General features: G+C 38.7%; 1 protein-coding gene across 8 annotated transcripts in view; it reads right to left on the minus strand.

The window, feature by feature from the left end:
* Positions 1-23,166, minus strand: part of FANCC (FA complementation group C) — a 274,009-nt gene extending 250,843 nt beyond the window's left edge. For 4 of the 8 annotated variants that reach the window (XR_014265736.1, XM_082469729.1, XM_082469731.1 and 1 more), the window contains exon 1: positions 18,649-23,159. The gene's annotated coding sequence lies outside the window, so the exon portion shown is untranslated. Of the gene's footprint in view, positions 1-18,648 lie in introns of all 8 variants that reach the window. The other 4 variants (XM_082469732.1, XM_082469733.1, XM_082469734.1 and 1 more) reach the window with 3 other exon arrangements.
* Positions 23,167-24,025: the final 859 nt, after the last annotated feature.

Here is a 24,025-nt window from a genome sequence, read left to right on the forward strand (position 1 = left end):
ATAGAAATAAAAACAGCAAATTAGACAAAATGAGGCAACAGAGGAATATGTTCAAAACAAAGGAACAAGATAAAACCCCAGAAGAAAAACTAAGTGAAGTGGAGGTAGACAATCTACTCAGTAGAAAGTTCAAGGTAATGATTGTAAAGATGTTCAAACAACTCAGGACAAAATTGGATGAACAGATTGAGAAGTTAGAAGTTTTTAACAAAGAGTTAGAAAATATAAAGAAGAACCAAGCAGAGATGAAGAATACAATAAGTAAAATGAAAAATATGGGACTTCCTTGGTGGTCCAGTGGTTAAGAATCCACATTCCAATGCAGGGGACGTGGTTTCGACCCCTGGTCAGGGAACTAAGATCCCACATGCCACGGGGCAACTAAGCCCAGGTGCTCTAGAGCCCACGCACTACAACTAGAGAGCCCATGTGCCACAACTAGAGAGCCGCCCACATGCCACAACTAGAGAGAAGCCCGCGTGCCGCAACGAAGAACCTGCATGCCACAACGAAAGATCCCGCATGCTGCACCAAAGATCCCGCATGCTGCAACTAAGACCCAATGCAGCCAAATAAATAAATAAATAAATATTTTTAAAAAACAAGAAAAATACACTAAAAGGAGTCAATAGTAGATTAGAAGACAGAGGAATGGATCAGCGAGCTGAAAGACAGAGTAGTGGAAATCACTGAAGCTGAATAGGAAAAAGAAAAAAGAATAAAAAGAAATGAGGACAGTTTAAGAGACCTCTGTGAAAACATCAAACATACTAACATTAGCATTATAGGGGTCCCAGGAGAAGAGAGCAAGAAAGAGACAAAGAACATATTTGAAGACATAATAGCTGAAAATTTCCCCAACCTGGGAAAGGAAACAGACATCGAAGTTCAGAAAGTACAGAGTCCCAAACAGGATCAACTCAACAACACATTGTAATTAAAATGGCAAAAATTAAAGAGAGACTATTAAAAGCAGAAAGGGAAAATCAATAAGTTAAGTACAAGTGAACTCCAATAAGGCTACCAGCTTACTTTTCAGCAGAAACTCTACAGGCCAGAAGGCAGTGGCACAATATACTTAAAGTGATGAAAGGGAAAAACCTACAACCAAGAATACTCTGCCTGGCAACGCTTTCATTCAGATTTAAAGGAGAGATCAAAAGTTTTACAGACAACAAAAAGCTAAGAGAGTTCGGCAGCACCACACCAGCTTTACAATAAATATTAAAAGGACTTCTCCATGCAAAAAAAGGGCACAACTAGAAACATGAAAATTACAAAAGGAAAAATCTCATTGGTAAAGTCAAATATACAGTAAAGGTAGTAAATCAGCCATGTATAAAGATAGTAGAAAGGCTGAAACAAAAGCAGTAAAACCATCTATATCCGCAGTAAGTAGTTAAGGGATACACAAAACAAAAAGATGTAAAATATGATGTCAAAACAGTAAAAATCCAGGGTTGTTAAAATGTGTTTGAGCTTAAGAGATCAGCAACTTAAAATAATCATAGATAGATAGATAGATAAGATAGCTATGTACAGTGTGGGGAATATAGTCAGTAATTATGTAATATTTTTGTATGATAACATTGTAACTAGACTTATAGTGGTGATCATTTTGAAATGTACAGAAATACCAAATCACTATGTTGTGTAATGGGAAATAACATAGTACTGTAGGTCAGTTATACTTCAAAAACAAACAAACTCATAGAAAAAGAGATCAGGTTTGTGGTTACCAGAGGTAGGGGGTGGGGGGAAAGGGGAATTGGATGAAAGCAATCGAAAGGTACAAACGTCCAGTTATAGGATAAATAAGTACCAGGAAAACACAGGGAATATATCCAATAATTTATAATAACTATAAATGGAGTATAACTTTTAAAAATTGCAAATCACTATGTTGTACACCTGAAACTTACAGAATATTGTACATCAACTATACTTCAAAAAAAAGTTACAAAAAAAGATAAATAAGTCCTAGGAATGTAATGTACAACATGATAAATATAATTAACACTGTTATATGTTATATATGAAAGTTAAGAAAGTAAATCCTAAGATTTCTCATCACAAGAAAGAGATTTTTTTCTATTTTTTAAAAATTTTGTATCCATATGAGATGACGGATATTCACTAAACTTACTGTGATAATCATTTCATGATGTATGTAAGTCAAATCATTATGCTGTACACCTTAAACTTACAGAGCTGTTATGTCAATTATATCTCAATAAAACTGGAAGGGAAAAAAAAAAGACTCGAATGTAAGACCTGAAACCATAAAATTCCTAGAAGAAAACATAGGCAGTAACTTCACTGACATCGGTCTTAGTGATTTTTTTGTGGATTGGACTCCAAAAGCAAGGGAATCAAAAGCAAAAATAAACAATGGTGCTGTATCAAACTAAAAGTTTTCCCATAGTGAAGCTTCCCCATCATCAAAATGAAAAGGTAACCTACTGATTGGAAGATATCTGCAAATCATATATCCAATAAGGAGTTAATATCCAAAATATATAACCTCATACAACTCAACATCAAAAAAACAAGCAACCCAACTAAAAAATGGGCAGAGGTCCTGAACAGACACTTTTCCAAAGAAGACATAGAGATGGCCAAGGGTTCATGAATTGCTCAACATGACTAATCATCAGGGCAAATCACAGCCAAATTACAGCCAAATCACAGCAAATCACAACCATAATGATGTATCAACTCATACCCGTCAGGATGGCTATTATTAAAAAAAAAAAAAAAAAAACAAGAAATAACAAGTGTTGATGAGGATGCAGAGAAAAGGAAACCCTTGTGCACAGTTAGTGGGAATGTAATTGATGCAGCCACTATGAAAAACACTATGGAGACTACCATATGATCCAGGAGTCCCACTTCTGGGTATTTAACTGAAGAAAACAAAAACACTAACTTAAAAAGATATATACACTCCTATGTTCACTGCAGCATCATTTACAGTAGCCAAGATATGGAAACAACTTAAGTGTCCACTGATAGATGTATGAATAGAGAGTATGTGGTACATATATACGGTGGAATATTATTCAGCCATAAAAAAGAATGGAATCTTGCCATTTGCGACAACACAGACGGACCTTGAGGACATTATGCTAAGTGAAATAAGTCAGACAGAGAAAGGCAAATACCGTTTGGTCTCACTAAAATCTGAACTTATTGATACAGAGATGAGATTGGTGGCTGCCACAGTGCAGGAGCGAGGGACTGTAACAGGCCAAATAGGTGAATGAAGTCAAAAGGTATAAGCTTCCAGTTATATAATAAATAAGTCATGGGAATATAATGTACAACATGATGACTACAGTTAGTAATACTGTACTGCATATTTGAAAGTTGCTACGAGAACAGATCTAAAGTTCTCATCACAAGAAAATAAAAATTCTGTAACTATGTATGGTGACGAATATTAACCAGACTTATTGTGATGATCATTTAGCAATATATACAAATATTGAATTATTATGTTGTATACCTGAAACTAATATATGTCATTATACCTCAATTAAAAAATGAAAAGTTCACATATACTTTGATTTGGCAATCCAATTTCTAGAAATATATACTACAATTATAGTTACACATGTGCAAAATGACATGTATGCGAATATTTCTGGTAGCATTGTTTGCAACAACAACAAAATTAATCTAAATCCATTGTGTTGCATTTACAAACTGAATAAAATGTAACTATTTAAAAGAATGGGGCAACATTCTGTATACTATTAGGAGAGACTGCCAAGGGATATTATTAAGGAAATCCATTCTCATTATTCACTAATTCTGCATTTGTGAATTCATCTACTCAGTATAATCTTCCTGTAACCCCAAAATCAATATCCGTTGAACTTCTGCATTCATTTGTGGATATGCACAGAACAGCAAAATATCTGCATCACCCTGTACACTCATTCTTAGCTGACTGAGGTCCAACAACATGTCTCTCTGCCTTCTTGTTCACTGCTCATACTATAAACAAATGTTATTTTGGGGTCTGTTTAGTGTCATATTTTTCACATTTTTATGCTTTTTGTGAGTGATTTTGCTGTTTAAAATGGCCCTCAAGCATAGTGCTCAAGTGCTAACTAATATTACTAAACACAAGAAGGCTTGGATGCACCTTATGGAGAAAACATGTGCCTTATAGTTACAGTGGCAAGCTCTGCGGAAGGCAACTTGTTAATTGTCTGATAGGTTTTTATACTTTGGGGAATTTTATATCACTTGCATGTACTACTAAATCAAAAGATACATAATTTTATAAAAGAAAAAAAAAAAGAAACTGGCAAATCCTGAGACAGGGCAGACTTCATGATTGATCCACCTCCATCCTATTCCCCTCATGATAGCAAAATAGCTCAGTCATTATAGGAGTCCCATTACACACCATACCACCCAAAAACAGAGTATAGATGAGATGCTGTTACAGCATCCCCCCAAGTAAAAGACCTCAGATGTTTTCAGACTGTACTTGTTTAAGCTTATGTCCATCCCTAAGCAATGACTGTGATCATGCAAATTTTATTGCCTATTTTAAGGCAGATTGTTTTAAGCCAATCAGAGTCTACCGCAGGAGCTAGAAGTGAGATGCATGCTCCCTGAAGTCTATATAATGGTGACTTCTGAAAGAAAATCCAGACCCTGTTACGAAGGAGAAAAGCAAGAACAGATGCTGGGTAGGCACCCAGCAAGGTCAAAATCCTGAAGAAGCAGGCTAAGAGTTGTGGAAATAAAGCATACACACATAAGACAACATTATAAATTACAGTGCATAACGACCAGAAATGATCATCAAGCAATCAGGGCTTGGTAAGGAAGTCTATGGATACAGCACATAAATGTACAAACAAAATCAGAGAAATGGGGTTAGGGTTAAGTACAAGGAGGACTTATAATGTGATTGCTCTAAATAAACAACAACAACAAAAAAGGAACCAGCCCCAGGAGGATGCTGGAAGTCATTAAGGTAAATAGCACCTCCAAATTCCTATGAAAGAAGCAAATTAGTTTAGCAGTTCTGCACCTTCAAACCTGACCAGGTAAGGGATCATAGAGCCAAACTCAAATTCTTAAATAATGCCTGACCTGAATAATTGTGTGTATGTGGAAAACAGCAGTCTCAAACTGTCTTATTGGTAGTTACCAGAGTATCAGACCCCAGATCTCAGATTATGCTAAAATAGATTAAATTTACACAAAATGTTTATATAACATATATATTCTGTATTACAAAATCAGTGTTGGGCCTCTAAAGGAAAATGAAAAAACAACAGTCCTAAAAATCTGAAAAATGAAAACCATGGGGTAAAAGGTAATAAGAAGTATAGCCAGACAGATGTAAAGTCATGCCATCTGGGGTCCTACCCACTGGATGCCATTAACACTGACCACAGCACCAATTCCCTTCCTCTTCCCCTTCCCTCTTACCCCCTAACCCCACTTCCCTTGGTACCTGTACTATTTCTAATTTTCGGAGGCCTGAAAGAAGCAAAGGAAATACAAAGCCCAATTCATCACTGTACTTTTGTACAGTGACATACATAAGTCATATTCTCACCAAAACCTACCTTTTGTGATATGGAAGTGGTAATAACCCTAAGGTTTTACTTTCACAGTTCAAGAAAATGAATAGGCTAAATACTCTCACCACTCACTATCTCTTGAGAAGGCTGGAAGCAAAGATAATGGATCAATCTGGGTCCCATCAGGAGAGAGAAATCACACAGTAATTTGAATAAAGAAAATCAAATATAAACAATTAGTCACTATAACAGGAGATTGGAGTAACCAGGGATTGGCTAGTCAAAAGTAAAAAAAAAAAAAAAAACTAAAAACTAAAGAATATAGGCATAGCAGATATAAAAAGGACCCACTACCTTCTAGTGCTAGAATTCAGCACCCAAGGAAGAGCACCCCCTTTGACCTTACCCACCATGCACACAGTAGGATCTAGATCTTGTTGGAGAGGGCATAGCCATGGCTCACTGAATGACAGTGAAGTGTCTATGGGTGCTGTGCCAGTAGAACTTGCTGGAAATCCACCTTTTGTAACTTGCCAGATACCTACCCTGTAGGGTGCCAAGAAAAGCTGGTCACAAGGAGGTGTCTCACCAGAGGCACTCTGTTACAAAATCACCTGAGGGGAATGATGGGGTAAGTTGCTGGCAACTGGGTGATGCTGGCCATAGTGCACAATAGGACTGGGCACTAAAAAAGCCACACATGTCCAGGAGCCTGCGAGAGGAGCCACAAGTCCAAGGAGCTGGGCAGTGGGGGAGCCGTGCTCTGGAGGAACCACTCAAGCTACAGGAGCTGGGCACTGGGGAAGCCATGTGGGCTGCAGGAGCTAGAAGTACTTGTCCTGACAGTACGTAAAATATCACACTGGTCTACTACTTGAACAACATTATGCTGATTGCATCTGATGAACAGGAAATAACAAGTACTCTAGATGCCTTATTAACACACATGCCAATAAGTGGATGAGAGATAAACCCCACAAAAATTCATGGGTCCCCCACCTCAGTGAAGTAAATGGGGTTTAATAGTTTGAAGCAGAAGTTAGCAAACTTCTATAAATATCCACATAGTAAATATTTTAGGCTTTAGGGAGTCTGTCACATATTCTTTTTGGTTTTTATTTCAAACACTTAAAAACATAAAACACATTCGTAGCTCACAGGTCACACAAAAGCAGGAAGCAGGCCGAATCAGACCCACAGGCCATAGTTTGCTGATTCTTGATCTGGAGTATGTCGAGGTATCCTCTACAAGATGAAATAAAAGTTTCTCCACCTTGCACCACCTACCATGAAAAGAGTCACAATGATGGGGTAATTTTTTTGAATTTTGGAGGCAACATATATCACATTCGCATGTACTATTTTGACCCGTCTATAGAGTCATGGGTAAGCTGCCTGCTTTGAGTGGGATCAGAGCAAGAGAAGGCTCTGAAGCTAGATCCTTCAAGAATAAAGATTTGCTCATTTACCAGGCAAAAAACCCCAGTCATCTAAGGCTCTGGCTGAGGGCAAAGGAAATAGGGAATAAGTTGTGGAAAGAAGTCATAGATATCAATTATAGCCCTGTGGTCAACTAGAGAACAAGGATTGTAAATAGTTTTGCATATTTTCTATTTGCTTATTATATGTGTGTGTGAATATATATATATATGTATATATATATATATATATATATATATATATACACATGTACACATATGTTAGCAAATTTCCTTCTCTTTCCTTCCCATTTTTATCTTATGTACAAGTTGTTAGAAGTTAGCTTTACAATTTTGTCTTTAAGCAACAGAATATTCAGTGGGACTACTGCTGATTTTGAAAAGTAATATAGTAAGCAATTAATACAATGACTCTTGGGATTGTGCATTTGCTCATTTGGGGAAAGAGTAAAATTTGTTCATTTGTAAGGATAGCTTTACCTTGTCGGGTAGAAATACAGTTGTTTTGTTGTTATACAGCCAAAACAACAGGCCTTAATAAATTTTAAAAGCACATGTTCTGGGGGACTTCCTTGGTGGTCCAGTTGCTAAGACTCCACCCTCCCAATGCAGGGGCCCAGGTTCAAACGCCAGTCAGGGAACTAGATCCCACATGCTGCAACTAAGAGTTTGCATGCCACAACTAAAACCCAGCGCAGCCAAATAAATAAATAAATACTTAAAAAAAAAAAAAAAAGCACATGTTCTGACCACAATGGACTCAAATTTAGAAATCAATAACAAAAATGTATGAAATCCTAAAATATTTGGAAATTAGGCCCACACTTCTAAATAACCAATGGGTCAAAAAATGAAATCACAAAGGAAATTAGAATATATCTTGAACTGAGGACAAAAACACAGCATATCAAAATTGGGGGGATGCAGCCTAAGCAGTGCTTAAAGAGAAACTTGTAACTGAACAGGTGTATTAGAAAAAATAAAGGTCTCAAATCAATAACTTAAGCTTCTACCTTAAGAAACTAGAAAAAGAACATCAAACTAAACCTAAAGCAAGCAGAAGGAAAGAAATAATAAAGATCAGAGTGGAAATCAATGAAATAGAACACAGAAAAACAACAGGTAAAATCATGAAACAAAAAGTTGGTTCTTTTTTGATTTGAAAAGATCAAAACCAATAAACCTTTAGCTACAACAGCAGTCCCCAACCTTTCTGGCACCAGGGACCAGTTTTGTGGAAGACAATTTTTCCACAGACCAGGTCGGGTGGGGGGCGGTGGTTTCAGGATGATTCAAGCACATTACATTTATTGTGCACTTTATTTCTATTATTATTACATTATAATATATAATGAAATAATTATACAACGCACCATAATGCAGAATCAGTGGGAGCCCTGAGCTTCTTTTCACTTGCCACTCACTGATAGTGTTTTAATATGTCTGCAAGCAATTGATTTATTACGGTCTCTGTGCAGTCAAACCTCTCTGCTAATGATAATCTGTATTTGCAGCCACTCCCCAGTGCTAGCATCACTGCCTCAGCTCCACCTCAGATCATCAGGCATCAGATTCTCATAAGGAGTGCGCAACCTAGATCCCTCACATGCGCAGTTCACAGTAGGGTTTGCACTCCTATGAGAATCTAATGCCGCTGCTGATCTGACAGGAGGCGGAGCTCAGGTGGTAATGCAAGCGATGCAGAGCGGCTGTAAATACAGATGAAGCTTCACTCTCATGTCCGCTGCTCACCTCCTGCTGTGCAGCCCAGTTCCTAACAGGCCACAGACCGCTACTGTGCGTCAGGCACACAAAGTTGCATTCGGTAACAAAAGATTAAATGTTTTCTCCCTAAGATCAGGAACAAGAATGTCCACTCTCCTCACTTCTGTTCAGCAATGTATTGGAGATTCTAGGAAAAAAAAAAAAAAAACCTAAAGGCATCCAGATACAAATAAGTAAAATTGTCTATATTCACAGTGACATGATACTATATGTAGAAAATTCTAAGGAATTCACAAAAAATCTGCTTACAGTAATAGTCAAATAAGGTTGCAGGATACAAGATAAATATACAAAAATCAATTGTATTTTTACATACTGGCAATGAACAATCCAAAAACGAAATTTGAAAAATAATTTTACTCACAATAGCACAAAAAAATGAAATACTTCAAAATAAAGTTAACGAAAGAAGGGCAAGACTTATACACTGAAAATTACAAAACATTGCTAAGAGAAATTAAATATCTTAAACAGAAAGACATTCCATGTTCATGTTAAGATGGCAATGGCAATTCTCCCCCAAACAGATCTACAGATTCTATGCAATTTCTATCAAAATCCATCATAGTAGGCTTTTTGGAAAAAATGATAAGCTGATGCTAAAATTTATATGGCAATGTAAGGAAACCAGAACAGCCAAAACAATTTTGAAAAAGAAGAAAAACACTGGAAGACTTATACTACCCAATTTCAAAATTTACTACAAAGATACCCTATAATAAATACAGTGTGGTGCTGGTGTAATAAGAGGCATAAAGATCACTCAAACAGAAATGAGAGTCTGGAAATAATTTATGGTCACTTGATTTTTAACAAAGGTGCCAAGGCAATTAAATGGGGAAAGGTCCTTTTTTTTCCTGAACACATAGTGCTAGAACAACTGGATATTCATATACAAAAAAAGATGAATTTGAACTCATACCTCATACCATACACAAAAGTTAACAGAAATTGATCATAAACCTAAAGAATGATCCAAAAGAAAACTGATAAACTGGACTTCCTCAAAATAAAAACTTTTGTATTTCAAAAGATACCATGGAGAAAATGAAAAGACAGATAACAGGCTGGGTAAAAAAATTATTTACTGAAATAACTTACAAAACATATATCTGATAATGGACTTGTACTCAGAATATACAAAGAATGCCTACAGCCCAGTAAGAAGGCAAACCCAATCCAAAAAATGGACAAAAGCTTTCAGTAGACATTTCAAAGACAACATAGCAACAGTTAATAAGAACATGAAAATATGTTCTACATCATTAGCCAGTGGAAATGCAAATTAAAACCAATATGAGATACTACTTCATAGTAAGATGGCTATAAAAAAGACACAATAACAAGTGAAGATATAGAAAAATTGAAACCCTCATACACTGCTTGTGGGAATTTGATATGGTACAGCCACACTGGAAAACAGTTTGGCAATTTCTTAAAAAGTTAAAACATGAACTTACTATACAACCCAGTAATTCCTTCATAGGTATCTGTCCAAGAAAAATGAAAACGTATGTCCACACAAAGACTTGCACATGAATGCTCACAGCAGCATTATTCATAATAGCCAAAAAGTAAAAACAACTGAAATGTCCATCAACTGATGAATGGATAAACAAAATGTGGTATAATCATACAACGGTTATTCATCAATAAACAAGAACAAACTACTGATACATGCTACAACATGGATGAATCTCAAAAACTTTATACTAAATGAAGCCAGGCACAAGACAGCACTTATTCTATACATCCATTTATATGAAATGTCCAGAAAAAGTTAAATAGAGACAGAAAGCAAATCAATGGTTGCCTGAAGCTGAAAGCCAGCGCCAGGTTTGAGTACAAAACTCGCATGGGCAAACTTGTTAAGGTGATGCAAAACTTCTAAAACTGAATTGTGGTGATCACTGCACAATCCCCAAAATTTACTAAATTTACTAAAAATCACCTAATTATTTAGAAAATAGGATATAGTTTCCAAAAGGTGATTTCCATATGAACTCTACCTTCCTATAACTAGAGAAAGGCACCAGGAAGATTATAGATGTTCCTATATTAGAGATCTTACCAGAGATCTACACATGCAGCAGAGTTTATGAAGAACCTAAGAGAATGGACCAGATAACTTTGCAAAGTCTCTTCCAAAATCAGTCCAAAAGAAAAAATTCTGATATTTAGCAGAAAATTTAAAATGCTCAAGATTTGCCTTGTTATCTAACTTTTCTGATGAAATTTTTAAAGTTTTTCCTTCTCTACTTCTACTGCATTTTTATTAAAACACTGCAAAGTCAGTGCACTTCCCCTATAGGTGTTCTTTCATATTAAAAATCAGTCATTCAAGATCTATGAACAAAAACAGAGAATGTACATACCCCAGCCTAAAATAAAATTTAATAAATCCATTTAAGGGAGGAGGATCAAGATGGCAGAATAAGAGGATATGGAGCTCACATCTACATGTGGAATAATTCTCAAGGAAAACTAACTGGAAACTGGCAGAAGAAATCCTATTAAATCAAGGCTGTAATAAAGATACATACATAATTGGGCAGGACAGAAAGAAAAGTATCAGTTGGACCTGTGCCCCTAGGAAGGGACTAAGAGGGAAAGGGAGATGGCACGGGCAGACACTTACCCTGGGGAGTGAGTGGGACCTATGTGGAGGAGACAAACCCCCTTGGCTGACTGGAGAACTGCTGGGACAGACAGAAAGACTGGAGAAGCCAAGACTCCACTAGTAAGAGGTACATGGGTGCTGGCTCACCACCAGACAGGGAGGAGAGAGCTCTGCCCTAGCAGCTGCTTCCTTGCCACACTCCCCAATCCACACCAATGCCATGCTTGGCATGGGATCTAGGGTAGCCAGGACCTGGGGAAAGACTCGATCTAGGGACACAGAGGAGACATGGGGGCCTAAGGTGTGGTCCAGGTGAGGCAGCAGTGGCCATTGTTGATGCTTACTCAAACAGCAGCACAGAAGCAGCCCAGACTTCTGAAAGCAGCGCAACTGCTTCCCCCAGCCACCAAACCATGCTCCCCAGTCCCAGCTCAGTGAATGCTCCGGCCCTGCCCACTCCACGCCACACAACAACCTAGCACTAGATCTGAGACAACCACAACAGGGGAAAAGACACACCTTGAGCTGCGTCTGAGCAGAGCTGCAGATGCCTACAAAGGCAGAACATCAGGTCTTTGTAAGCACACGAGTCCCATTTGCTACAGTACTCCCCTCCTTTGGGGCAAAGGCCCTAGTGCAGGGAGAAGGAAAAACACATACTTAAAGGAAACAGAGCCAGCTTCAGTTCGACATTCAGGGCATCCTCTTCAGCACCCTGGGAGCAGAAGCTGCCCCTTACACGGTGGCTACAGCCACTGAGCAGAGAGGAAGCCCTGCCTTACACCCTGCACAGACTCTAGCTCCCCAATCATCAGCCACACCCCCTACCAAAGTGATAGCAGCCAGCACACTCTGAGGAAAAACATGACTGGCATCCACATCAAATTCAGCCCTAACACCAAAGGCACTGGGCACATGCAGTCTACACAGGGATGCTCCCACATAAGAACACTCCTTTAAGACCACAAGATATAACTGTTTCACCTAAATTCATAGAGACAGAGAACGTTATATAAGATAAAAAGGCAGAGAAACTACCCTCAGTTGAAAGAGCAAGAGAAAACCCCTGAAAAAATAAATAATGAAACACAGATAATCAGCCTACCAGATCATAAATTCAAAACATTGGTAATAAAAATGCTAACTGAATTAGGGAAGAGAACTGATCTCAGCACAGATCATTTTAACAAGAAACTAGAAAATATAAAGAAGACCCTATCAAAAACAGTTCAACTTCTGAGATTAAAAAGCACTCTAGAAACAATGGATAGCAGACCAAATGACACAGAAAAACACGTAAGTGATCTGGAAGATGAAAATAATAGAAATCACCCAATCAGAAGAGCAAACAGAAAGACAAATGTAGACCTTTTAGAATATGTTTGAATTTAAATGACTATCAGTTTAAAGCAAGTAGATATAATTATGGGTCAACATATATGAACCCCATGGTAACCACAAATCAAAAACCTATGATAGATACACAAAAACCAAAAAGAAAGGAACCCAAGCATAGGAGAAAAGAAAATCATCAAACCACAATGGGAGGAAAAAAAAAAGAAGAAATGAACAGGGAAGAACTACAAAAAACAAACAAACAAAAACAAAAAACTGGTAAACAAGGAATAAAATGGCAATAAGTACATATCTATCAATAATTACTTTACATGTCAATTGGACTAAATGCTCCAATCAAATGACATAAGGTGGCTGATTGGATAAAAAAACAAGACCCATCTATAAGCTGCTTACAAGAGACTCACTTCAGAGTCACACACAGACTGAAAGTGAGGGGATGGACAAAGATATTTTATGCAAACAGAAACAAGAAAGTGGGGGTAGCAATACTCATATCAGACAAAGTACTAGACTTTAAAACAAAGGCTATAATGAAAGACAAAGAAGGGCATTATATAACCCTCCTACACTGTTGGTGGGAATGTAAATTGGTACAGCTACTATGGAGAACAGTATGGAGACTCCTTAAAAACCTAAAAATAGAGCTACCATATGACCCAGCAATCCCACTCCTGGGCATATATCCAGAGAAAACCATAATTCGAAAGGATGAATGCACCCCAGTGTTCATTGCAGCACTATTTACAACAGCCAGGACATGGAAGCAACCTAAATGTCCATCAGTAGAGGAATGGATAAAGAAGATGTGGTGCATATATACAATGGACTATTACTCAGCCATTAAAAAGGGACGAGGAACTTCCCTGGTGGTCCAGTGGTTAAGACTCAGCGCTCCCAATGCAGGGGGCCCGGGTTCGATCCCTGGTCAAGGAATTAGATCCCGCATGCCGCAACCAAGAGCCCCCATGCCACAACTAAAACATTCCCCATGCCGCAACTAAAGATCCCACGTGCTGCAACAAAGATCGCACACGCAGCAATGAAGATCCTGCGTGCCGTGACTAAGATCTGGCACAGCCAAATTAATAAATAAATGATAAAATAAAATAAATAAAAAGGAACGAAATAATGCCATTTGCAGCGACATGGATGGACTCAGATATTGTCATACAGAGTAAAGTAAGTCAGAAAGAGAAAGACAAATATCGTATAATATTGCTTATACGTGGAATCTAGAAAAATGGTTCATATGAACTTATTTGCAAAGCAGAAATAGAGTCATGGATTAGAAAATAAACTTATGGTTACCAAGGGGGTGACGAGGGGGTGGGATGAACTGGGAGAATGGGATTGACATACACATACTACTATTTATAAAATAGATAACTAATGAGAACCTACTGTATAGCACAGGGAACTCTAATCAATGCTCTGTGGTGACCTAAATGGGAAGGAAACCTAAAAAAGAGTGGATATATGTATATGTATAACTGATTCACTTTGCTGTACACTTTGCTTTACAACATTGTAAAGCAACTATATGACAATAAAATAAATAAATAACTTTTTTAAAAGGGGCATTATATAATGATAAAGGGATCAGTACAAGAAGAGGATATTATACTTGTTAACACACATGCACCCAATACAGGAACACCTAAATAATCAAGTTTTATTTATTCCAGGGTCACAAGGATGGCTCAACATACACAAATCAGTCAATATGATACACCACATTAACAAAAGAAAAGACAAAAACCAAATGATCATCTCAATAGATGCTGAAAAAGCATTTGACAAAATTCAACATCCATTCATGATAAAAACCCTCATCAAAGTGAGAATGGAGGGAACATATCTCAACATAATAAAGGACATTTACGACAAATCCACAGCCAACATAATACTCAACAGTGAAAAGGTGAAACCCTTCCTGCTAAATTCAGAAACAAGACAAAGATGCCCACTCTCATCACTTCTATTCGAAGTCCTAGCCACAGCAATAAGACAAGAAAAAGAAATAAAAGGTATCTAAATTGGAAGGGAAGAGGTAAAACTGTCTCTATTCGCAGATGACATGATACTCTATGTAAAGAGCCCTAAAGTTTCCACCCAAAACTATTAGAATAAATGAAACCAGCAAGATTGCAGGATACAAGATACAGGTTTAACCCTCCCAGACTTCAGACTATACTACAAAGCTACAGTAATGAAAACAGCATGGTATTGTCACAAAAGCAGACACATGATCAATGGAACAGAATACAGAGCCCATGCACCAATGGTCAATTACTCTATGACAAAGAAGGCAAGAATATACAATAGAGGAAAAACAGTGTCTTCAACAAGCGGTGCTGGAAAAACTGGACAGCCATACATAAAACAATGAGATTAGAATATTCCCTCACACAATATACAAAAATAAACTCAAAATGGTTTAAAGACATAAATATAAGACCTGAAACCAAAAAACTCCTAAAAGAGAACATAGGTGGAACATTTTTACATAAGTTGTAACAATATTTTCTTGGATCAGTCTTCTAAGGCAAATAAATAAAAGCAAAAATAAACAAATGGGGCCTAATTAAACTTTAAAGCTGTTGCACTGCAAAGAAAACCATCAACAAAATAAAAACACAACCTACAGAATGGGAAAATACTTGTAAATGATGCAACCGACAAGGGGTTAATATCCAAAATGTACAAAGAGCTCTTACCACTCAACATCAAAAAACCAAACAACCTGGGCTTCCCTGGTGGCGTAGTGGTTAAGAATCCGCCTGCCAATGCAGGGGACACGAGTTCAAGCCCTGGTCCAGGAAGATCCCACATGCCACAGAGCAACTAAGCCCGTGCGCCACAACTACTGAGCCTATGCTCTAGAGCCCACTAGCCACAACCACTGAAGCCCACGTGCCTAGAGCCCGTGCTCCACAACAAGAGAAGCCACCACAATGAGAAGCCCGCTCACTGCAACGAAGAGTAGCCCCCGCTCACGGCAACTAGAGAAAGCCCGCGCGCAGCAACAAAGACCCAAAGCAGCCAAAAGTAAGTAAATAAAATAAATAAATTTTTTAAAAAAACCCAACCAAACAACCCAATCAAAATATGGGCAGAGGACCTGAATAGACATCTTTCTAAAGAAGACATACAGATGGCTAACAGGCACATGAAAAGATGCTCAACATTGCTAATTATCAGAAAAATGCAAATCAAAACCACAATGAGGTAACACCTCACACCTGTCAGAATGGCTATCATCAAAAAGTCTACAAATAACAAATGTTGCCAGGGATGTAGAGAAAAGGGAACCCTCCTACACTGTTGGTGGGAATGTAAATTGGTGTAACCACTATGAAAAACAGTATGGAGGCTCCTTAAGAAACTAAAAATAGAACTACCATATGATCCACTCCTGTGTACGGTCTCTGGAAAAAATGAAAACACTAATTCGAAAAGATACATCCACCCCAATGTTCACAGCAGCACTATTTACAATAGCCGAGATATGAAAGCAACCCAAGTGCCCATCAACAGATGACTGGATTAAGATGTGTAGTATATACATGCAATATATTAGCCATAAAAAAGAATGAAATGTTGTCATTTGCAGCAACATGGATGGACTTAGAGAATATTATGCTTAGTGAAATAAGTGAAACAGAAAGACCGACAAATACTGTATAGTATCACTTGTATATGGAATCTAAAAAATAATACAAATGAAGGTGTATGCAATAACAGAAACATGCACAGATGTAGAAAACAAACTTGTGGTTACCAAAGGGGAAAGGAAAGGGGGGGAGGGACCAACTAGGGGTATGGGATTAACAGATACAAACTACTATATATAATATAGATAAGCAACAAGGATACACTGTATAGCACGTGGAATTATACCCATTATCTTGTAATAACCTATAATGGAGTATAATCTGCAAAAATACTTTATCACTATGCTGTACAACTGAAACGAACACAATATTGTAAATCGAGTATACTTCAATTAAAAAAATAATAATAATCCATTTGGTGCTGATTTCCAGCCTGACTTGAGGCTCCACCACTACCAACCTGGAACTGCCACAGATGTGAGATTTCCTCAGCTGTCTCTGTGGCCTGGATAATCAATCCAACTTTCTATTGGCTAGGCTAGCCTCCCTGTAACTGGTTTTCATAAATACAAAATTTGTATAATTGTTACTGGAACTACTTGCTGAAATATGGAACTTGTTATAAGTACCATTTATTTTAAAATGTACATGCACAGTTTCACATACAAGCAGCAGCACATCTTTCACATCCAGCCAATCAATCAAGTTAATGTTTCGTATTAGAGAACAGAACAAAAAATTCAGATATTCCACTACAGAGTTTGCCTTTCTTTTCTGGGGCCTTAGTAAACGTTTTTCAAGAAATCAAGAGGTATATGACTAAATAATGAAAAGAATGAATTAAAATGTATAATATACCAAGGTATAATTAGCTCAACTCTAAAGAAGCAGGACCTAACTTTTACTCTGGGGGAAAGAGGCCTTTGATATAACTAGGAAAAGCAAATTCTTTTTTGATGCAGTCTTTCTTGTACACGTATATGAGTAATGTATATGAGGGCTTATTTCCCTGCGAATCTGGCACAGTACATTAGATTGAAACATCAATTTGATTTAAGCTTAATGGATAAAGTCACAATGAATATATTTTTTTCTAAGTTTATGTATAAATGACCCCAACACACAGTATGAATTCTATCATTTGTAGAATGTACAACCTTTCCACCTCTCATGAGGGGAGTAATGAAAAACTGTTCTGAGCTGCACATCACTAAAGGTGAGTGACATCCAGAAAGAAATGAAGTTGGGTGGTCCAAAAGTGCCTGCTCATCTGATAAATAACTCAGTCACATCTCAGTTAAGATCCATTAAATGGGACACAGGTTAGAATGAAACCAGGAGCCCGGGAGCTTTCCAACAGTTTCAGATTAGGACAAACGCAGAGGCACATACAGGTCTTTGCTGGAAAATTCCTTGGCCTTTATTTGACATTCTGGTCCCAAATTTCTGATGTTTTAAAAACTCCAAATCTTTTTCCCCCTCCCGACTTTTCTAGCCCATACAACATGACCACAAAGGGTTCATGGTTGTAAACGCGCCCACGTAAAAAAATTCGAAAAAAGCAAGCTAAACAAACACACCCCACCCCACCCCCCCAAAAAAAAACACCTCTCAAAGGCTTTGGACGCTATTTGGCCTGTCATTCAAAAAAAGTGAGTTACTGGGAGATGATCGCCCACCAGAACCCTCCTCCCCTCACAGAAGGAAAAGCCCGCAGAGTAGGAGGAGTAACAGCCCGCCCCGGGCTCCTCTAATTGGCCTCCCGCTCCCAGCGCCCTGAGGAAGGGGGGCGGTGCGGAAAGCATGCGGCCAGCTGTAAAGGGTGATGAATTTTAAAAGGCGAGCTTTTCACATCTCCCACGGATCCAGGTGGAAGAAATTCACCTTTGCTCCTGTCCTTTTAAGAAAACATAGCTAACCTAGGCTCAATAAACAGAAAGAAGCAAAACGCCAACCCCCAGCTCCCACCGCTCTGGGGGACTCCCTTCCTTGCGACCTCTCTGTCGGCTCCACCCCCTGGGCCTGCTCCGCCCTCTAACCACGCCCCTCGCCCGAGGCCCCGCCCCTACGGTTGGCGCCATCCCGTCCCCTACCCACTCTCCTCAGTCCCTACAGACCGCGAGAGCCCTGCTCACCCACCTAGAGGCGGGGAACGGAGAGAACGTTCTAGCGAGTCTCCCCCACCCCCACCCAACCCACACCCCCAGGCTGACGTGTCGGCCAGACCCCCGAAGGAGGCAGCTGCCTTCGCTGTCGTTCTGCGGCCTCTCTCTTACCAGCTGGTCCGCGCCAGAGCTGCTTCAGCAGTTTGGGCAGTGGCGGAAAGGCTGCCACCGCCCGGTTCTGTGGCTTGAAATTTTGACTTTGCCTCGTACTGGTTTTTTGTTTTGTTTTGACTTTTTTAGAACTTTCCCGCGGTCGCTCGTCAATGGAGCCGCGCGCGCACGTATCCGCAGTGCACTCTGGGGCCTGGCCAGCGGCTCCGCGCCCCCGCGGCCTCGCGGGAAAATTCCGACGAATCTCTTGCTCGTGGGGCGGGGCGGGGTAGGGGCCCCGGCTCAACCGGAAGTCGGTCTGGCGGGGCGGGTTCCCTGGCGAGGGGGCCTGCGGAGGCTGCTTTAGATGTCACCGGTGTCTGGTTGGTGTCGCTCTCCACGAGTAGACAGCAGGAAGTACTTGGAGGGGAAAAACGCGGATTTTTTAATCGTTTGTTGCTCAGTTATTTCAAGATTCTGTTCAAAATGCAGAGAATTTTTAAAAGGAAAATTGGGTCTTTGTCAAGAAGGTAAAACCTCGAAAGAAGGCCTAGAATATGATTTTCTAAGTGTGGTCACACACAAAAAAGGAATCTTTCTTGGGTTGATGCCCCTCACCACCACCAAAATCACTTCTATACACTGTTTGATTGGGGTTCAAATCAGTTCTACGCTGCATTTAAACCTAAGTGTTCTAAATAAATAAATGGAAAACAGCATTTTTTAATAAACTTCCATTAATGTCATTAGTATTAGCGTGTCTTGGTGGATTTTTTTTTTTTTTTTTTTAATTCTTGAACTTAGTAATACACGAAGGTTTTTCACAGATGTTTAAATTTTTGCAAAAAAATTTTTTGAGGAAACTACCTAACCTTAAGCCTTATTTTTTTTTAAATCAATGAAATAATTATAAAACTACAACTTAACAGGTGCTTTCAAAAAATTTACTACAAGGCAATGTACACACATAATAAAAATATTCAGACACCTCCAGCCTTCTATAATAAAGGAATATCCACTTTACCAAATATGCACTTTACCGAATAAATTGAATTCAGAGATTAGATAATCTATTAAGGTTATACAGCTTGTAAGTGACAAAGTTAGTGTGTAGGGTAATGGTGACAACAACAACAACAATTTTTGTAATTAAAGGGAGATGCACAAGGAACCAGACCTAGAATTTGAGACAAAATTGGCAGGATCTGTATCAAGGAATAAGGTGTTAAATATATTCTTGAAAATATTCCCTGCCAGCTAAAGAGGTCTGTGCTTGTTTGATGTGTGCATAGCTCAAGGTGAGTAAATCTAAGGCAGGGCTTGTGCAGAGAGACACATGCTTGAGTGATATTTACCATGACACCTTGGCCATAAGAAGAAAGTCGCCTTTGTGGTGACAAATGTGACAAGTTTAAGTTTTGTGTTTACCAGCAAAGGAAGCAATTAAACCATGTATTTCTTTAGAGAAAATATCTGTTTTATTACTCAGGTCCTTTTAAATATTTGCTGAAAAATCATTTCTAGTGTTTGTAGTGTTAATAATTGAGGTCTTGCCGTATTGTAGTTTTATGTCTTTTTAATTCAGTGGTTAATAAAGAGTTGGATGGCTCATTACAGTATATGAAAGAACATCATATTTAAGCTTAATTTAGACCTAAATGGGTAGCGTGTATAGTATAAATTTCCAAATATAAATTTATGGGAATTTATAGACATTCATTTTATCTGGCATCCATATGTATGGAGCTATCCTAATACTTTAATACTGAGATGATCACTATAAAATGCCTGAAAAGTTTCTTGAGAAAAATACTTAGATATGAATCCTATTTTTAACTGCCTCATAAAATTGAGTATGTGTGCTTCTAGAAACAATTTTGGTTACAGTACAGGGTCAAATCACACAAATAATATGGCAAAAATGAAAAATGGCATGTGTAGGTGAAAATTATTTCATCCTTAGACACAATTAGAATTAGAATTCATTCTAATGGAATCCATCCTTTAGAATCTTTACATTCTAGAGAGAGGAAACACCACAGCTGCATGCTGCAAGGTTACTGACATTAAATCTTCCTTTAAAATTCAACAAACAAATAGAATAAACTGTCTCGGATTCTAGCCATTGTAGTAAGACTCATGTTTCCAGAGTTAGTCCAGACACCCACCTGGTTTCCGGCTCTCATATGGCGCCCCAACACTTAACACTATCTTGTCCTTGGCTCTAATATTTGCCGCTGGTATCTCAACTGTGAATATTTAATAAGTGTTTATTAAGTCTCAGGCACTAGGCTGATTATTTTCTTTAATTCTCACAGTGATCTTTTATGGCAGACAGTATTGCAGTTTCACAGATAAAGAAATCTGATGCACAGAGCAATCTCAACTAATAGGTGTTATACCTTTGAATACAAGTAGATTGATTCTGGTGGTTCTTATTACTTGCCATTCTCTTGCTCTTGCCCCAGTCTGGGTACCAGACCACTTCCCAAGATTTTAGTGGGGCAGAAGTGGGGGAGGGGCGATGTGACCCCAGAGGCTGTGCATGTTCATCACCGCACTGCTTTCCTCTTAAAACATTCTGACTGAGGAAATGAATGTTGAATTGCAGTTGAAAACAATAATAATAATGCTTGTGCACGAAATGCATCAAGAAATGGTGCAAGTAATAGTGAAAGTCTTTGATCTGTCATGCTGATGGCGGAAAAGCACCTGAGGTCAGGAAACAGGGCTGCCAGAGGTGGAAAATAACAGAAAAAGGGAAATGTATTATAACTGTTGCATGGTACTGCTACCCTCCCCCAACATGCTCATTCTCTAGGCTCTGCTGAAAGAATGAACCTTAGGAAAATATATTTGTACTAATCACCCAGCTCCCTGCCACAACTACTTGAACCAGAAATAGTAACCTGATCCTCACTGACCCAATCAAACGGTTGCTGGGGAATTTGAAATCTCAGCGCTGAGACTGACTGTACCACCCCTACATCACAGAAGCCAAACCCCATGCCAACCAAAGACACTGGGGGAAGAAAAAATATAAGTAGCAAACAAAGTTAGTTGGCAGAAAATGTTGAAAGACCATGTTATTCCATGAGAGATAGAGGGTAGTTACCATTCCCAACTTTCCATTTTTAAGCCCAATTTTAAGGCAAACTGACTAGCTTATTTTTCTGTTCTTAGTTGTCAGTGAGATTCCCTATCATAGCAACAATCACTCCTTCACTTATTCTGACTTCAGTGAGTTTCTCTCCCTTACTGCAAAGCAAGCCCTGACTAAGGACCTGGCGGTGGCAGCTCTTCTTTGTATTACTGGGCATTAGCACTTTGGATAAAACCTACTTGATAAATTAATCAATGGATACCTCATGAGAACCTCCCAAGCAGAAGGCATGAAGCATATAGGCTGCATTGAAAACACAGATCCATCTGAGTATATTGAAGTTTGGAGAAATCTCACAGCTCACCTATATAGTCCAGCAGTTCCCTGTATGTGGGCCAGTAAAGTGTCAATAATATTAGAAGACTAACAGAGTTAACTGTTTATTGGGTCAAATAAAGACTTTGGGGAGCAAGGGGGAATCTACCATCATTTCACTTTTTTAGTAACATTTTTGACTTTCAAAAAAGATGGGAAGGAGTCTCAAAGAACAGTCTTGTAAACTGAATAAATTTTGCTTCACGAAAAACTCATTAGATTGTCCTTATTAATCTTGTTTTACCACTTCCTCTTTCCTTGTTAGTATGAGAACACTGCTTTCACTTAGCATGGCAATGTGCCCAATAAAAAAAGACTACATTTCCCAGACTCCCTTTCTATTAGGGGTGGCCACGTAAGGAGGTTGTAGCCAGTGAGAGAGAACTGGAAGCTGTCGGGTAGGACTTCCAGAAAGGTTTCTTGAAAGGCAGAAAGACAATAGAGAAGGAGCTTTTTAGCCCTTTCCCTCTTTCTCTTGCTTCCTGCTGGAGATCCAGTCACCTTGGACCATAAAGTACCTCAAGGACAATGGTCATGGAATACGGACGGCAGAACAAAGGAAATAAAAGGGCCCTGGGTCCTCAGTAATCATAGGAGTCACCTGGTTTGCCTAACTCTGGACTTCTTTTATTTTTTTTTTTAATAAATTTACTTATTTCTTTATGGCTGCGTTGGGTCTTTGTTGCTGCACGCGGGCTGTCCCTAGTTGTGGCGAGTGGGGGTTACTCTTCTTTGAGGTGCGCAGGCTTCTCACTGCAGTGGCTCCTCTTGTTGCAGAGCACGGGCTCTAGGCACGCGGGCTTCAGTAATTGTGGCATGTGGGCTCAGTAGTTATGGCTCGCGGGTTCTAGAGCTCAGGCTCAGTAGTTGTGGCACATGGGCTTAGCTGCTCTGCGGCATGTGGGATCTTCCCTGACCAGGGCTCGAACCCGTGTCCCCTGCATTGGCAGGCGGATTCTTAACCACTGTGCCACCAGGGAAGTCCTGGACTTCTTTTAGAACAAACAAAAATAAATCTGTTTTGTTTCTAAAATAACTAGTTATTTTATTTTATTTTTTTAACATCTTTATTGGAGTATAATTGCTTTACAATGGTGTGTTAGTTTCTGCTTTATAACAAAGTGAATCAGCTATACATATACATATATCCCCATATCTCCTCCCTCTTGCGTCTCCCTCCCTCCCACCCTACCTATCCCACTACTGTTACTTTAGATCTTTCTTGCTAGCAGCTGAACTCAGCTGAGGCACTATAGTAGGATCTGAGGTTACTGTGATGAAAAAAATAAGAGAAAGAGAAAAAATACATATCCTCTGCCCTTGTGAAGCTTAGTCTAGTGAAGGGGATCGTCCTTTAATTAATCAACATCTTCTCTGCCAGTAGCATAGACGTCGTCAAAATGAGATAAACTCAAGACACTAGCACGTTTCATTCAAAAAAGGGGGTGGGGGGTCCTAAACCACCTCAAGAGACAGGAAGGCAGGAGACTCTTATCCACTTACTAAAATCCTATAAATGTCGTAGAATGGAGAAACAATTTTATCATTTTGCAATCTCTGACACAGAATTCCCAGAAAACAAAAGTTTGTTCTTTTTCCATTGATCAATGATATACCCTGTTTGGGAAAAAAAAGAAAAAGAAAGAAATATATATATATAAGGGCAGTTTTCATCTGATTTTCTTTAGTTCAGTAAAAAATGCATTCCTATTTAGAGCATGCATTCCCACTAATCATGGTGTGTTGTAACTAACATAGCACATTTTTATTGCCTGCAAAAAATAATAAATTACATTTTGAAATAAGCACATGGCTTAAAAATAATTTTCTTCTTAAGTATTTCATAATGATTCATTTAGCATGAAATTAATAGTAAAGAACTGCTAATAAGCACTTTAAAAATAGCAAATGAAAAGAAAT

This window comes from Balaenoptera physalus (genome assembly GCF_965194825.1).
Source record: "Balaenoptera physalus genome assembly, chromosome: 7".
NCBI lineage: Eukaryota > Metazoa > Chordata > Mammalia > Artiodactyla > Balaenopteridae > Balaenoptera > Balaenoptera physalus.